This window comes from Oryctolagus cuniculus, chromosome 1 (genome assembly GCF_051225735.1).
Source record: "Oryctolagus cuniculus isolate XC-2025 breed Fujian yellow rabbit chromosome 1, ASM5122573v1, whole genome shotgun sequence".
Lineage (NCBI taxonomy): Eukaryota > Metazoa > Chordata > Mammalia > Lagomorpha > Leporidae > Oryctolagus > Oryctolagus cuniculus.
Window position 1 is genome coordinate 186454309 of NC_142867.1, and position 15111 is coordinate 186469419.

Below are 15111 nucleotides of genomic sequence, written 5' to 3' on the forward strand. Positions count from 1 at the left end.
TCCAAATCAAGTGATGAAATTTCAACTGAGAGAAGTGGAGCTGTGAGATATGATGGAATAGTTCTATGACTATAGAAATAGAATACTAGATATTCTTGCTAATTAGAAATGAATGCTCTGAGAACTGAGCTCAGGTGCACTTATCTTCACACATGAACCAGTCGTATAACACAGAGTAAAATGAGAAATGAGCCATCAATTCCCAACTTAATTATCAGCTACCGTGAGCTGAACAGTAAGGTGGAATAACACCACGATTAACCATATGGATTGTGGACCCAAATAGATCTAAGTTCAAGTTCTGGCTTTACCATCATTACCTGATCACGGTATCTTTGAGCCTCAGTGTCCTCATTAATGAAATAGAGAGATAAGATCCATCTCAAATGATGTTAATAGGATTAAATGAGATAATGTAAGTGTTACTACATAGTAAGCAGTCACTGGATATCATTAGACTTTGTTTTAATTTTTTTCTAAATATCAAAGAAGTAGTTATAAATATTAAAACCCCAAAGACTGTCAAACACAGATGTTTGTGTTTGTGTGTATATATATTTGAATATATTGAAATGAACATTACATCTTATGAACAAAAAAGCAACATTTACAATTTTATGAATAATCTTGTAGATTTTTTTACACTAATACAGGTTACTTACATGACAAAGCATGGCTCTGAAAGCTAGGAAGCTTTAAGAAATTATCAATGTTAGAGTTCGAAGGTGGTAGATAAAAATAACTATTTCTCCCATCATAAGGACTGACTTAATTGAGTAATAGAGCAATAGAACAATGCAGACAGAATTGAACACATTGCCTTTGTTAGTGTTAAAGCTAGGATTGCCATCTTAGTTTGCCAAGGACAATCCTGATATACGATTGAATTATCTATCAATTAACATTTGTTGTATTTGATACCCTCTTTCTCTATCGTCTTCAGTATGAGTAATAATATCCATAATCACTCTAGCTAAAGTTTATATTGAAGAATGCCACTTAGCTATGGAGCAATATAGAAATCCCATCACTAAACAAATGTATCTACATAGTGAGAGACAGGAATGATTCACAACAGGAATTCCCCTATAGGGACCTACCTTGACAAGCTTCCAACAAGGGGAAGGAATGCAAAATGTTTCTTACTGATCTCCTGGGCAGCGCTCTTTAGACTAATAGAGCAAAAGGTGAGTCATTCATGCCTCATACATTTCCTTAAGCACCAACTTAGTAACTCACTGCATCTACAGGTAGCCATACAGCGATGGCAAGGCAAAGACCAATACTGTTTTACTCCTTGATGGTACTCAAGGTAGAAATGCACAGTCAACAAAACGAGTGTTTTCTCTCCTGAAGAAAGAGCCCCGATTTCTATGAAGATCATTCATGCAAGCATGAAGAAGCTACATTTTTCATTGTGACCTAAGTTTCAATAGTATTTTATGATAAATTTAAAATGTACAAAATTTTAATATCAAGTGACTTTGACACATATTTATCTTTTAGATAAATATTTTAGATCTATTTAAATACAGATAAGTGGCAAGAAGAAAAAAACAGCAGGTGTGTGGCTCTTCTTGACACGAGGATTTGTTCTGAACTCATTTTGAAGGGTAACTCAAGGAAAGTATTGATATAAAAAGATCTCATAAAAAATAGGAATCTGTTAGCATGTGAATGAGGTGGCTTATATACAACCAGACTTGAATCTTGTCACTATGCCTATCTCAAACACAAAGTGAATGTGACTTTGACAAATCATTTCAAAGAATATCTGAATCTCAGTTTCCACTACAGAGTTGTCCTTTGTTTTGGTTGTCTGTTGCTGTGTAACAGAAGTTAATGGTTTAAATCAACACTGTTTATTTTCTGTTGTACAAGGTGACAGAGAAGCAAATATCTGTTCCTTGTAGCACTGGTTGGGATCACTCAGCTGGGGCTGGAAGACTGACATTCATATGGCTAATGCTAATGTGTCCTGGAATCTCAGCTAGAACTGTAATTTTGGTATCTTGATTCATCACATGGAACCTAGCAAGCCGATCCCAGAAAGGAAGAAGGCTAAGCTTTCAGTCCTTCATGAGGCTTAGCCTCAAAGTCAGAACGTCACTATATATTTAAAAGTCCAGCAGAGATTCAAGGGGAATGCTGTGTCTTATTTAGGAAAGTAGTTACCTACAGGAAGCAACGATTTTTCCCAATTGAGTGATAAGGAATCTTTGGCCCTAGAACTTGGGACTCACTGTGTCATCTTAATCTCCTTTATATATTTTCATCTTTTTCAACAGATCTCTAGAGTCCATTCATTTTGCTTGACTGAAATGTAATATGTGTTGATTAGTAACTCCTTATTTCTCTCTTCTCTCAGCTTCTGGAAACCCTTACTGTACTCTTAGGCTCTATGAATTTGGTTATTTTAAACACATCATAAAACATATAATATTTGTCTTTATTGTTCCTTAGCATCACATTCTCCAGGTTTATATACGGCACTGTATATTGCAAAATTTCCTCATTTTTTATAGGCTGACTGGTATAACATTGCGTATACACACAGTTTTTAATTGTTGGTAGATGGACATTTATGCTGTGATTACAACTGGACCATTGTGAATAAAACTGCAATGAATATAGGAATACTGATAGCTCTTCCAGGTTTTGCTTTCAATTCTTTTGGATGCATTCTCACAACTGGAATTGCTGGATTCCATGATGATTCTAATTTTAACTTTCTAAGGAAAGTTCAGAATATTTCCTACAGCAGCTACAGCATTCTGCATTCCTACAACAGTGCACAAGTATTCCAAATTGCAAATATTCTCTCAATCACAGACTATCTTTTCACTCTGTTAATTGATTCCTTTACAGTACAGAAGCTTATACAATACAATCTCGGTGCTGGGGAAGGCAATATTGATTCACAAATATGGTTACCAATCCTCAATCAAGAACAATGATATTGCCTGAATAAAATGGGTAATGTAAAAGACATGTTTGTTTTTTTTTTAATTTTTTATTTAGTAAATATAAATTTTCAAAGTACAGCTTTTGGATTACAACAGCTTCCCCCCCATAACTTCCCTCCCACTCACACCCCTCCCTTCTCCCGCTCCCTCTCCCATTCCATTCACATCAAGATTCATTTTCAATTCTCTTTATATACAGAAGATCAATTCAGTATATATTAAGTAAAGATTTCATCAGTTTGCACCCACACAGAAACACAAAGTGTAAAATACTGTTTCAGTACTAGTTACAGCATTACTTCACATTGGACAACACACTAAGGACAGATCCCACATGAGAAGTAAGTACACAGTGACTCCTGTTGTTGGTTTAACGATTGACACTCTTGTTTATGGCATCAGTAATCACCCTAGGCTCTAGTCATGAGTTGCCAAGGCTATGGAAGCCTTTTGAGTTCGCCGACTTCGATCTTATTCCGACAGGGTCATAGTCAAAGTGGAAGTTCTCTCCTCCCTTCAGAGAAAGGTACCTCCTTCTTTGATGGCCCCATTGTTTCCACTGGGATCTCACTAGCAGAGATCTTCCATTTAGGTCTTCCTTAGAATCAGCCCTTAAGGCATTCAGATATGGCTGAAGAGCCCATGAGAGTATTTTAGGCATGGAAAGCCAAGACACCCTGGAAAAAAAAAAAATGTTTGTTTTTAATAAATTGATGCCAATGTGCTTATGCTTTTGTATATGCTTTTAATATTCACTTAATATTATAGTTTTAGCAATCTTTCAAGTGTAATATTCCTTTGATAAATTATAATTGCTTGACCATTGTTAGTGTTGCATATTTTGTGTATTAAAAATTCCTTTATAATTCAATCTTTCTTAATTATTATGTTATATATATCTTGGGGCAGACTTGGTGGCTTTCAAGCTAAATCTCTTAAAGTAGAATGGCTTGATCAAATATGTGTAACATTTGTAAGTCAGTTTGACAAAATATCTTCTAGAAAGTTTTTGAACTTCAATGTTTTTCCTATTAATCTTAGATTCATAATTGAAAAAACTCTTGCTAGCACTAAAAAATGCCATCTCATTTGTTTTGGTTTGGGTTTTTCCTACTACTTTGAATGGTGTATTCTTTGATAAAAACATTGTTTTTAAATATTATAAGCTGAATTCCCTTTCCTTTCCTTTTACTCTAGAAGTTAGTCATCTAATTTTTAAAACTTGATGATACATACAATATAATGTCAGTTATCTATAGTACAATCCTGCATACCATGGTCTTCTCATAGACTGTTCTTCCTCCCTCTGGCTTCATGGATAAATATCTTCCCATAATACTAAGGTCAACAATGAGTTTACATGGATTGCCTTCTCTGACTTCTGTAGGTAAGAATGAACTTCTTCCTCCAGTTCCCCACTGTATCTTATGTTTATTAATGCAGACTTCTTAACATAACTCTATCCCTTTTCTGACCAGATTTTTCAATAAATTCACCAAAATTATGTATCTACTGTATGGCAAGCAGTACATTAAGTACTTGCAGTGCAGAGTTAATAATATATTATCTAATACTTATTAAAATATCCCTCACATCTTTTATTATGTCTTCCAAAATATAGATAGTAAATCAAACCATTGTGAGCCAGGAACTATTTATAAATTTTTTGACTCTGCACAAGTGATATTCAATGAAAGCAGTACATAAAATTTTGAGTTCTGATCTTTCCTTAGCTAGCAAAATGCAGTAAAATACTCCATCTGTGGCTTCCAGTCAGCCACATTATCAGAGGGTAAAAAGCTAGAACTTTACTGGCATACTTCGTTGCGAAACTATGATGTTGGGTAGATTTGGTATTTTCAATGCATTTTCCATGGATATTTGCTACCCACATTGGTTTTACTGGACCTTATACCCATTGTAAGTGAAGATACATTTGTATCTTCCTTCAAAATGGTGATAGCAATGGTTAAGATGTTGCTCAATATTGAATGAATGAATTACCATGAAAATAACCTATTCTCAATCATTTTCAGGTCCTTTTCTATGGAATTTATTTAAAAAAATTTAAGTCTGTATTGGCATGGCTAAGCCTATGGAATTTTTAAATGTTTTTTTCTATGAGCATTTTTATCTCCACAAAGATAATTATTAGGCATCACAAACAAGACTAAGTGAAGATTTGCTTTCATCTTCTATTATTTTCACTTAAAGAAATCACAAAACATCAGGGGACCTATATTTCTATCTTGTTGGTTAGATGTTTCTATTCCCTGCTGCTATTAGTCCCAAGGATAAAAATGTGAAGTTTCTATAAATGACTTTGTCAATTTTATTTAGAAATCCAAAGTTTCAGACTGACACTGAGTCAGGCAACTTTAAATTTCATTGAACTTCACCCTCATATGTATACCTTCAGGGGAATTTTCTTACTCAAAACAGAGAAAGTAGAAGCACAGAATTGCTTTGTAAAGCACAAAATGATTTCCCTTGCCACCACTGTCACCTATGTAATGACAACGATTTCAAAATAGATATTTGAGCTTTTTGAGCTTTCCTATTTTGTTTTTGTTAAATCAGTCCCCAGAAGAGTTTTTTACAATTTGTTAGATAAAATAATTTATATTTATTATTATACCTCTTAATATCTACACACCTGACCCAATACATTAAGGCATCTGGGATAATTGTAATAGTAAAAAAAAAAAAAATACATAGAATGTGCTAGAAAACAAGTGAAACTATTTTATCTGGTATAAATAAATCTCATTGTCTAAAATTGTAAACAAGAATAGTATAGCCAAAGTTGGAAAAAATAAATTTATAGAATAAGTGATAGGAAAGGGAAGCAATGAAGTAGCAAAAAAAAAAAGGGGGGGGGGGGGTGGCGCTGTGGTGCAGCGGGTTAACACCCTGGCCTGAAGCACTGTCATCCCATATGGGCACTGGTTCAAGAGCGTCTGCTCCACTTCCAATCCAGCTCTCTCTTATGGCCTGGGAAAGCAGTAGAAGATGGTGCAAGGCCTTGGGCCCTGCACCCACGTAGGAGACCCGGAAGAAGCTCCTGGCTCCTGGCTTTGGATCGGCGCAGCTCCAGCCATTGAGGCCATCTGGGAAGTGAACCATTGGATGGAAGACCTCCCCCCCCCCGCCGCGCCTCTCCTCTCTCTGTGTAACTCTTTTAAATAAATAAATAAATCTTTAAAAAAAAGAATGAGGGACTTGAAAAGTCAAATTGAAATCATCGTATAAATAAAAATATAAGGAATTCATAAGGATTCTAAAATAGGGGCACCACTCAGAGTTATTTCAAAGTTATTAGAGATTGAAAACAAATGATCAAAGCAAGCTTAATGAAAGAGGAGAGACTTCAAATTGCCTTATAAAAACTTTTGATGTGTTCACACCACATGTTGTTCACTGTTTGACTCTAAGATTTTAGATTTATTTTGAGAGAAAGGAAGAACACATGACCTTATAGTATCCCACAAAAATATCAGTAACTCCTTTATATCCAGCTAGCATTACTGAACCTGTATGTTTATTTAAGCCCTACTTTTAGTTTATTAATCAGCATTCTGGAAGAACACTTGTAGATTCTCTTACTTCTAACCTTGTGCCCCCATGGATTTTAATTCCAGTTCTGAGAATTTTAAGTTCTCTTATTGTCACTTGAGTGAAGTTCAGATGACTGAGAAGATAAGCAGTCACAAAAAGAAACTTCTCCAAAGAATAGGGAATTTAGGCTCTTTTCAGAGACCTTGGAGTTTAGAGGCAGCAGAATACACACAGCTGTGTTGTTAGGTGACCCGGATTGGGATTTTAACAAAGTGCAACAAAGTTAACAAAGCTGGATTTTAACAGAGTTCTTGAGATACCAACTTCATTTTCTGCTCCAGTCTGGATAGATGATTCTCTGTCTTCTTTCCTTTGCCTTAGTCCCTGTTCTTATCATCTAGCTACTTCCCTAACATTATTAGGAGTTAGCTCTTTTTGTTCATGATGGGCTCCTTACCAGGGGAGGCTACTTAGCTGCTTTCCAGCTGAACACTCAGGCTCTGCTACTTGCTGACAGTCCAAATCTTGCCTACTTAGATTACTGTTGCCTTGTTGCACTGGTTTGTTTCGTCCACTCATTGAATTATGTTTGCTAGAATGAATTTTTTTATTATGCCATTAGCCTACATGAAAGCACATAATAAGAATCAGCCAGCTCTGTGAAATCCATTTCTATACACACTCTAAGGCTGCTATTGAGGCTATTCCTCACCACCTTAACAGCAAGTTCTTTATGAGTATCGATATAAAGACTTTCTTTTTGAATATAGGAATAAGAATCATTATATTTTATCTGAAACTCATTATTCCTTACTTATTGCCCTGTTTGCTTTTATTCTTTGCACATTCTGAATTATGTAACTAACCTTTTTCCATCTTTTCATAGCAGTTAAAAAATTCACCCTCCACTTCTATCAATTATGCAGGACCTCATAGGCAATATTTGTTTGCAGTAATCTTTAACTTTCTCCCTACCAAGTTCATCTCTCCAAAGTCCAGAATGGCTCTTCTAATTATTTTTAGTTTGCCTTTATCTTGCTGAATCAAATATATTTTATAGGCTACTCATACTTTTTGAAAGGATAAGTATGGGGTAAAATGGCTAAGAGCTGCAAGAGCACAATTTCCTGTCCTAACCTGCAATCACGTAATGCCAGAGACACTGGAGTGAACACTGTGTACTCCTAAGACTATGAATTGTCCACACTGTTCTGACAGTCTTCTCTGACTGCTGGTTTTCAGACTGTTCCCAGAGGCCCATGCCCCACTACCTGCACTAAGATGTGTAGGGGCATAGTTCTAGGGTCTAAGTCTTTTTAGCCTGACTTATGCTCCTTAAGATGAATTATTAAAAGCAAAGTGGATATTCTAAACTTCTTTCCTTAGAATATCAGATATAATCTGCTTCTAAAGAATCTTTCTCATCCTTAAAAATTTTCTTGAAGTTTTTCAGTGAATGAAATAATGCATCCTTCAATAATCCATTTCAATGTACAAAGGATTCCATGGTCAAGAAATCCTACTTTTCTCCAAATGAAACCCCATTGTTACAAAGATATTGTTAAGACTAAGGGTAGAAGACAATCTAACCATTCCCTTTTCATCATCTTGAAGATACTATTCACCACAAACCTAGGACTAAACATTGTAGGAATATTCTATTATTCTTTAAGTTTTTAAATATGCCATCAAGCATTCCTCTGGTGATCCCTATGAAGGCGTACCAATAGGTTAGCCATAATTACTATTCTTCAGTGTCAGGAACTTAGCATACACTTATACCTATGCATTTATGTAACCCTCAAAACAATCTTATGCAGAGAGTGATTTAAAAGCATCCCTATGTCACAAGTTATTTCAGCTAAGGGCTCTAGAATCCAAATCGGGGTCACCGAACAACAGAGCTATGCATAGTCTGCTGCCTCTAAACGCCATGGTCTCTAAAAAGAGCCAAAAGTTCCTATTCTTTGCAGATGTTTCTTTTTGCGTCTGCTTATCTTCTCAATAATCCAAACTTCACTCAAGTGACAATGAGAACTTAAAAATTCACAGAATTAAAAGACAATGCACATATTCTATGATCTTAAAAACATTATTGAAAGGCAATATAGCAAAGAGAGACAGAGACAAAGATCTTCCATCTGCTGATTCAATCTCCAAATGGCCACAATGGCTGCAACTGCTAGGGCTGGGCCAGGTCAGAGTTAGGAGCCTGAATTCCATGAGGGTCTCCCATGTGGGTAACAGGTGAACAGGTAATTGGAACACCTTCTGTTGCCCTCCCAGACACATTACCAGGGAGCTGGATTGGAAGTAGAGTGCCTGAGACTTGAACTGGTGATCATGCATGATGCCCGTGACACAAGCAGCAGCTTAACCCACAGCCACAACATCAGCCCCATTCCATGATCTTTTTAAGGAACTCATATCTAATAAAACACTGCACATCTTATACAATATTTGCATGTTTTGAGTTAATAAATGCTAATGTAATCACACAACTTCATATTGTTTTCAGTGCAAAGGGCTGGTATATTAGCTTTAGACTTAATGAACTCACTTTGACATGGCTGTTTATAATTATGATTTTGTTTACGGATAGAGGGAGATTTTTTTTAATTTATACTTTACATATCTCAACTTCAGGTACTAGTAAATAAGCAATATTCATAATTCATAAAATAAAAATATAATATTTTATATATAAAAGTATTCATAACTATTATTTAAAACTATAAACTATCAATTATGTCAATACAGTGATATATTAGCACATTACAGTTCTCCTTTCCAATAGTCATTTCTCTTTACCTCTACAAAATCAGCCTCTGTAAACTATTGTTTCATTTATTGTATCAAAGAACTATGTGATAGACTTACTAGCTCTATTTTACAGGTAAGAAAATTAAGACTCAGAAAATTATGTAACTCACCCAAGTTTCTTGCTGGGAAGAGATTAGAATGTCTTTCTGCCAACAATATCTTATAGTAAAGAATGTGATTTTATTAAATTGACTCTACAGCACAGATCCTGGTGTTCAAGTGGAATCATTTTCAAACACATAATATTTGCCATATTCTCACTGCATGACTGCTACTTTGCCTCAAAGATTTAAAAAATACCTTTCAATTTCTCATTAAACCAATTTTATAAAATCAAAAAAGTAACAATGAAATATGACCTCGTGGCCACCAGGGGGTGTAAGGTCCAATGTCATCCTAAACCTCCTCCTGGACTCCTGAGGCCTTTTCTTGTTTGTATTACTCTTGTGGTATATGAAAGAGGAGAATCTCTCAGGACAACCACAGAGTAAATCTAAAGGGTTTTGCAAATCACAGGTCAACACCCCTTTGAACTACACCTAGTTGTAAATGTATGTCTTTGAGTTATGAAACTTGACCTAGGACTGACAGAATGTGATAAAAAAAAATCAAAGAAATGGAACCTCTACTTTCTCTATAGTATTTTTAACATTATAAAAATTTGAAAATGTCTGGAAGAACAGTGAGCCACAAGGGTTTTCAGTTATTGATTTCTGGGAGACAATTTCTCTTGATAGACAGCCTGCATTTTAATGATGACCACTTCTAAAGGTGTTCTTGCCGTCTTCATGTCAAGCCATGCAAATTGCACAGAGGAAGGTATATGTCCAACAAGGCAGACTGTATCATTTGTATATCTTTGTTTCTGAAAGCAGTGTTTGTGTATTTAAAATGTGAAAGCTTCTTTCCTTGTAGGTATAATGCAACTATTGTCCCATACCTGGGTCAGTTTTGTTTCAATCTTTCCGTTGTCATGCAGATTGCCAGCATGGTCCACAATTATGAAGAGTCTCTGATTGTAAAATAAAATAATAAAGAGAAAAATCAGTAGGAAAGTGCCTGGGGTGAATTTATAATGCATTTAAAGTGTGAAGCTGTCCATTTAACCCTTAACAATATTCATTTTCTTCACAGTGTGCAAACCTTGTCAGTAGTTTGAAAAGCTATGAATTTAAATAACCTTAAGCAGCCTGAGAAATGAATAATTTGATAGGTATATCTGGCAGATGGTTGAAATGTCTGTTTTTTTTTTTTTTTTCCTTTTTCCCTGAGAATATGCTGCAGGGTTTCTGCCAAACTTGGGAAGTAACGAAGTCAAAAATCAAACAATAACTGCTCCATATTTGCAAACTACCAACATTACGGTAGCATTTAGGAACATTTGACAGTCCCTTCTTCCTTGATCCTTTAGAGGAATGACCTGAAAAGCAATAGCTTTTTTTCTATTTTTTTTAGGATGAATATTTTAGTTTGCCATAGTAAATATTTGATATAACTAAGATTAAAATCAGTGTTCTGCAGATGCTTTTTCAGTTTCACTTTGTTTGTAAGGCTTAATACTCATTTCAATATTACTGTGACAACTAAACTACCATACTTTGATTGACATGTCATTGAAGAAACTCTAGTGAGAAAAAGAACATATCTTTTCCCCCTCTGGCTGTTGTTGATATATGCAGACACACACCTTATCTTGTGCAAATAGTTGGAAAAAAATAGCAGAAAATAATATTGTAGACCCGGGTCAACACACAGCTTTCGCAGGATCCATTTGTTATAAACCAGTGTCATTACCAGGGGCATATAGTCTGGATGCAGAATAAATATCCCAATAGCACCTGCTACTGTTGAAGAGAATCATGATAAGGAAGCCTAGAAATGATCTGATTCACATTCAAAATCAAGAAATATATGTTGAATGCTCCAAAAACAACCAACTAAACAAAAATAGCAACATAGCAGCATTCTGTGCAGAGTGTCAAGGTGAGAAAAAATATTTTTAAGTAATAATTAAGAATTGACTAGGGGCTGGCATTGTGGCAGAGTGAGTTAAGTCACCACTTGCTACTGCCAGAACCACATGTTAGGGTGCTGTTTTGAGTACTGGCTGCTCCATTTCCAACCCAGCTTCCTAGTACTGAGCCTGGAAACAGCAACAGAAGATGGTCCTGCCATCCATGTGGAAGACCTTGATGGAGTTTCTGGTTCCTGGTTTTGGTGTGGGCCAGACCTAGCTATTGCAGCCATTTGGAGAGTGAACCAGCAGATGAAAGATTTATCTCTCTCACTCTGTCTCTCCCTCTCTCACTTTGCCTTTCAAATAAATAAATGTCTAGAAAATACATTAAGTATATTGTAAAAACCTTTTAAGCATTCAAAGTCTTGCTGGCTTTCAGAGAGTTTGTCCAAATCAGAAATGTTTGAAGAAATTTTGGTTAACAAAATTGCAAAAAATTATTAATATTACCATTTCTTAAAAACTTCAGAGATCTAATAAATTTGAAATGTGTACAGTATTTTTAATTGTGAAAATAATTGTGTATATGACTTTATTCAAACCTCATATCCTAGAAATAATGTAGGTGCCTAAAAAATTTGTCCCCATGCTAGTAACAACAATCAGAGGGGCTGGAGTTGTGTAGCAGGTAAAGCTGCTGCCTCAACACCACCATCCTATATGGGTGCCACTGCTCCACCTTGAATCCAGCTCTCTGTTAATGGCCTGGGAAAAGCAATGAAAGATGGCTTAAGTGTTTGAGACACTGATGAAGCTCTTGTTTTGGCCTGTTCCAGGCCTGGCTATTGTAGTCATCTGTGGATGAACCACTGTATAGAATATGTCTAATTCTGACTTTTTTTTTTGACAGGCAGAGTGGACAGTGAGAGAGAGAGACAGAGAGAAAGGTCTTCCTTTGCTGTTGGTTCACCCTTCAATGGCCGCCACGGCCGGCACACCGTGTTGATCCGAAGGCAGGAGCCAGGTACTTATCCTGGTCTCCCATCAGGTGCAGGGCCCAAGCACTTGGGCCATTATCCACTGCACTCCCGGGCCACAGAAGAGAGCTGGCCTGGAAGAGGGGCAACCGGGACAGAATCGGGCACCCTGGCCAGGACTAGAACACGGTGTGCCAGTGCCACAGGCGGAGGATTAGCCTAATGAGCCACTGCACCGGCTAACTCTGACTTTCAAAATAAGTAAATAAATCCTTAAAAATGAGTACTTTTTTGTTTCATTTTAATTTATTTTTGAGGGATATAGGGGTCGGAGGATAGGTGTAGGATTCAGAGAGTATTCTTATCTGTTGGAACACCTACCCAAATGCCTAAAATGCCAAAACTGTGTAGACTCGGCGGCTGGGGTCCCGAGCCATGGGTCTGTACCCTCCACGTAGGTCCACCGTATCCCACTAGTTCTGGAAGAGTTTCCTCTGCAGTTTTGTCCCTAAATCTTCCCTGAAACTACAATATCTCCACTTTTATTAAACTATCTTTTCCCGGACTATCAGTGTGCTCCCTCCCTATTCCATCATCTTGGAGGGACACTATGAGAAACGATGACTTAATCAGTCCTTGTCCTGACTGTTGATGAACAACTTAATACTTTATCACTTTTAGTATTTTTTTTTTTTTGGTTATACTTAATACTATTGGTTGAACTCTTTAATTAACACACAATTATTCTTAGGTGTTGAAATTTAACTGAAAAGTGATCCCCGTTAAATATAAGAGTGGGAATAAGAGAGGGAGGAGATGTACAGTTTGGCACATGCTCAATCAGACTTGCCCTAAACGGTAGAGTTAGAAATGTGCCTGGGTATTCCAATTCAATCCCATCAAGGTGGCATGTACCAATGCCATCTCAGTAGTCCAAGTGATCAGTTTTAGTTCACAATTGATCATAATGATAGGATTAAGAGTCAAAGGGAGTCCAGGAGAGTATTTTAGGTATGGAAAGCCAAGACACTCTGGAAAACAAACAAACAAACAAACAAACAAACAAAAAAAACCCTAAATGAAAGATCTCTATCAGTGAGATCCCAGTGGAAAGAATGGGCCATCAAAGAAGGAGCTACCTTTATCTGAAGGGTGGAGAGAACTTCCACTTTGACTACGACCTTGTCTAAATAAGATCGGAGTTGGTGAACTCAAAAGGCTTCCATAGCCTTGGCAACTCATGACAAGAGCCTAGGGTGATTACTGACGCCCTAAACAAGAGTGTCAATTATTAAGTCAACAGCAGGAGTCACTGTGCACTTAGGATGCATGTAGGATCTCTGTCCTTAATGTGTTGTACTATGTGAATTAATGTTATAACTAGTACTCAAACAGTACTTTATACTTTGTGTTTCTGTGTGGGTGCAAACTGATGAAATCTTTACTTAGTATGTACTAAATTGATCTTCTGTATATCCAGATAATTGAAAATGAATCTTGATGTGAATGGGATGGTAGAGGGAGCAGGAGATGGGAGGGTTGCGGGTGGGAGGAAGTTATGGGGTTGGGGGAAAGCCATTGTAATCCAAAAGCTGTACTTTGGAAATTTGTATTCATTAAATAAATTTAAAAATAAATAAATAAATAAATAAAATGCCAAAATTGGACAGGGCCAAAGCCAGGAGCCAGGGACTCAACACAGGTTTCCAAGTGGGTGGCAGGAAACTAACCACTTGAGCCATCATCAGTGCCATCCAGCATCTATGTTACCAGGAAGCTATAGTCTGCAGCCAGTGGTGGATATCAAATGTTGGCACTCTAATATGGGAGGTGGGTATCTTAACCACTGGGACAAACACTCACCCTAAGATTTTCCAGTTCTTAAGTCAGTGTCTCTTATGGTAAAAAGTTGCAACATTTTGTAAAAAACTTATTGCAAAATACTTTTACATTTTTGAATCAAAATAAATGTAAAAATATCTCTATCGATTATCTTAAAATTTTATATAGGGGAATAAGTATGAAGTTGATTTTCCAATATTTTTAGTTACTTTTATTGTCTTAGATTTCATTATATCTTTGGATTGAGTTGACTGGCTCAAAAAATTTCTTTCAGCTTGAATTCAAATTAATTTGTTATCTGTATTCAATAAGATAGACACAGTTCCCCACCAGGTGAAACTTCTATTTTCTGTCAAGGGAGGAACACCTTTAGAAAGTATTACAGAACAATTGTTCAATTATCACTGTGCCAGTATCAGGAAATGGAGTAATAAGGTTTCCAAAGACTATTAAAGGAAGGATTCAAAACACTTTTAGGAACTGAAAAATTCAGGTGAGATTCAAAGAATTAGTGTTTTCAGAAAAGACAGATTTGGAGTATGGCGCCTCAAAGGGAATAGCATATACAAAGTTGTGAGGTGAGGCTATTTGGAAAAACAAAACATGTTTGAGGACCTAAAAAAGGCAGTGAGATAGAGGCTATATTCTAATGGGACATAATCAAGAGGTGATCCCAACACAATATTCAAGGACCAAATTAGGTAGATGTCTGTATCCTCCTGATCATCTTTCTCACCAAAGAGTTAGGAAGGATTAACAGAAAAATTATAAATCACCAAGTCCAGACAGATTTTTCACCTGCTATTCATCAGGCAGCTTTGAGAGTACTTTATGTGCATAATGAAACAATCTGCATTCCCAATGAAGTTCCGCCCCTTACCTTCCTATCAACATGTCCAACTTCTACCTCCCCCAGAGCCCTGAGAAGCTTCTTCCCAGGTCACAGTCTGCTCTTCAGACCCAGTCATCTCTCCGAAACAACATTTAT

The 15111-nt window shown here is 36.5% G+C and overlaps 1 long non-coding RNA gene across 1 annotated transcript in view; it reads right to left on the reverse strand.

Annotated features, from left to right (window-relative positions):
- Positions 1-3323: 3323 nt before the first annotated feature.
- The window catches only part of LOC149128790 (uncharacterized), an 81616-nt gene continuing 69828 nt past the window's right edge, over positions 3324-15111 (reverse strand). The window contains exons 2-3 of the long non-coding RNA XR_016213791.1: positions 10288-10359; positions 3324-3643 (exon numbers count right to left, since the gene is read on the reverse strand). This is a non-coding gene — a long non-coding RNA (uncharacterized LOC149128790). The remainder of the gene's footprint in view (positions 3644-10287; positions 10360-15111) is intronic.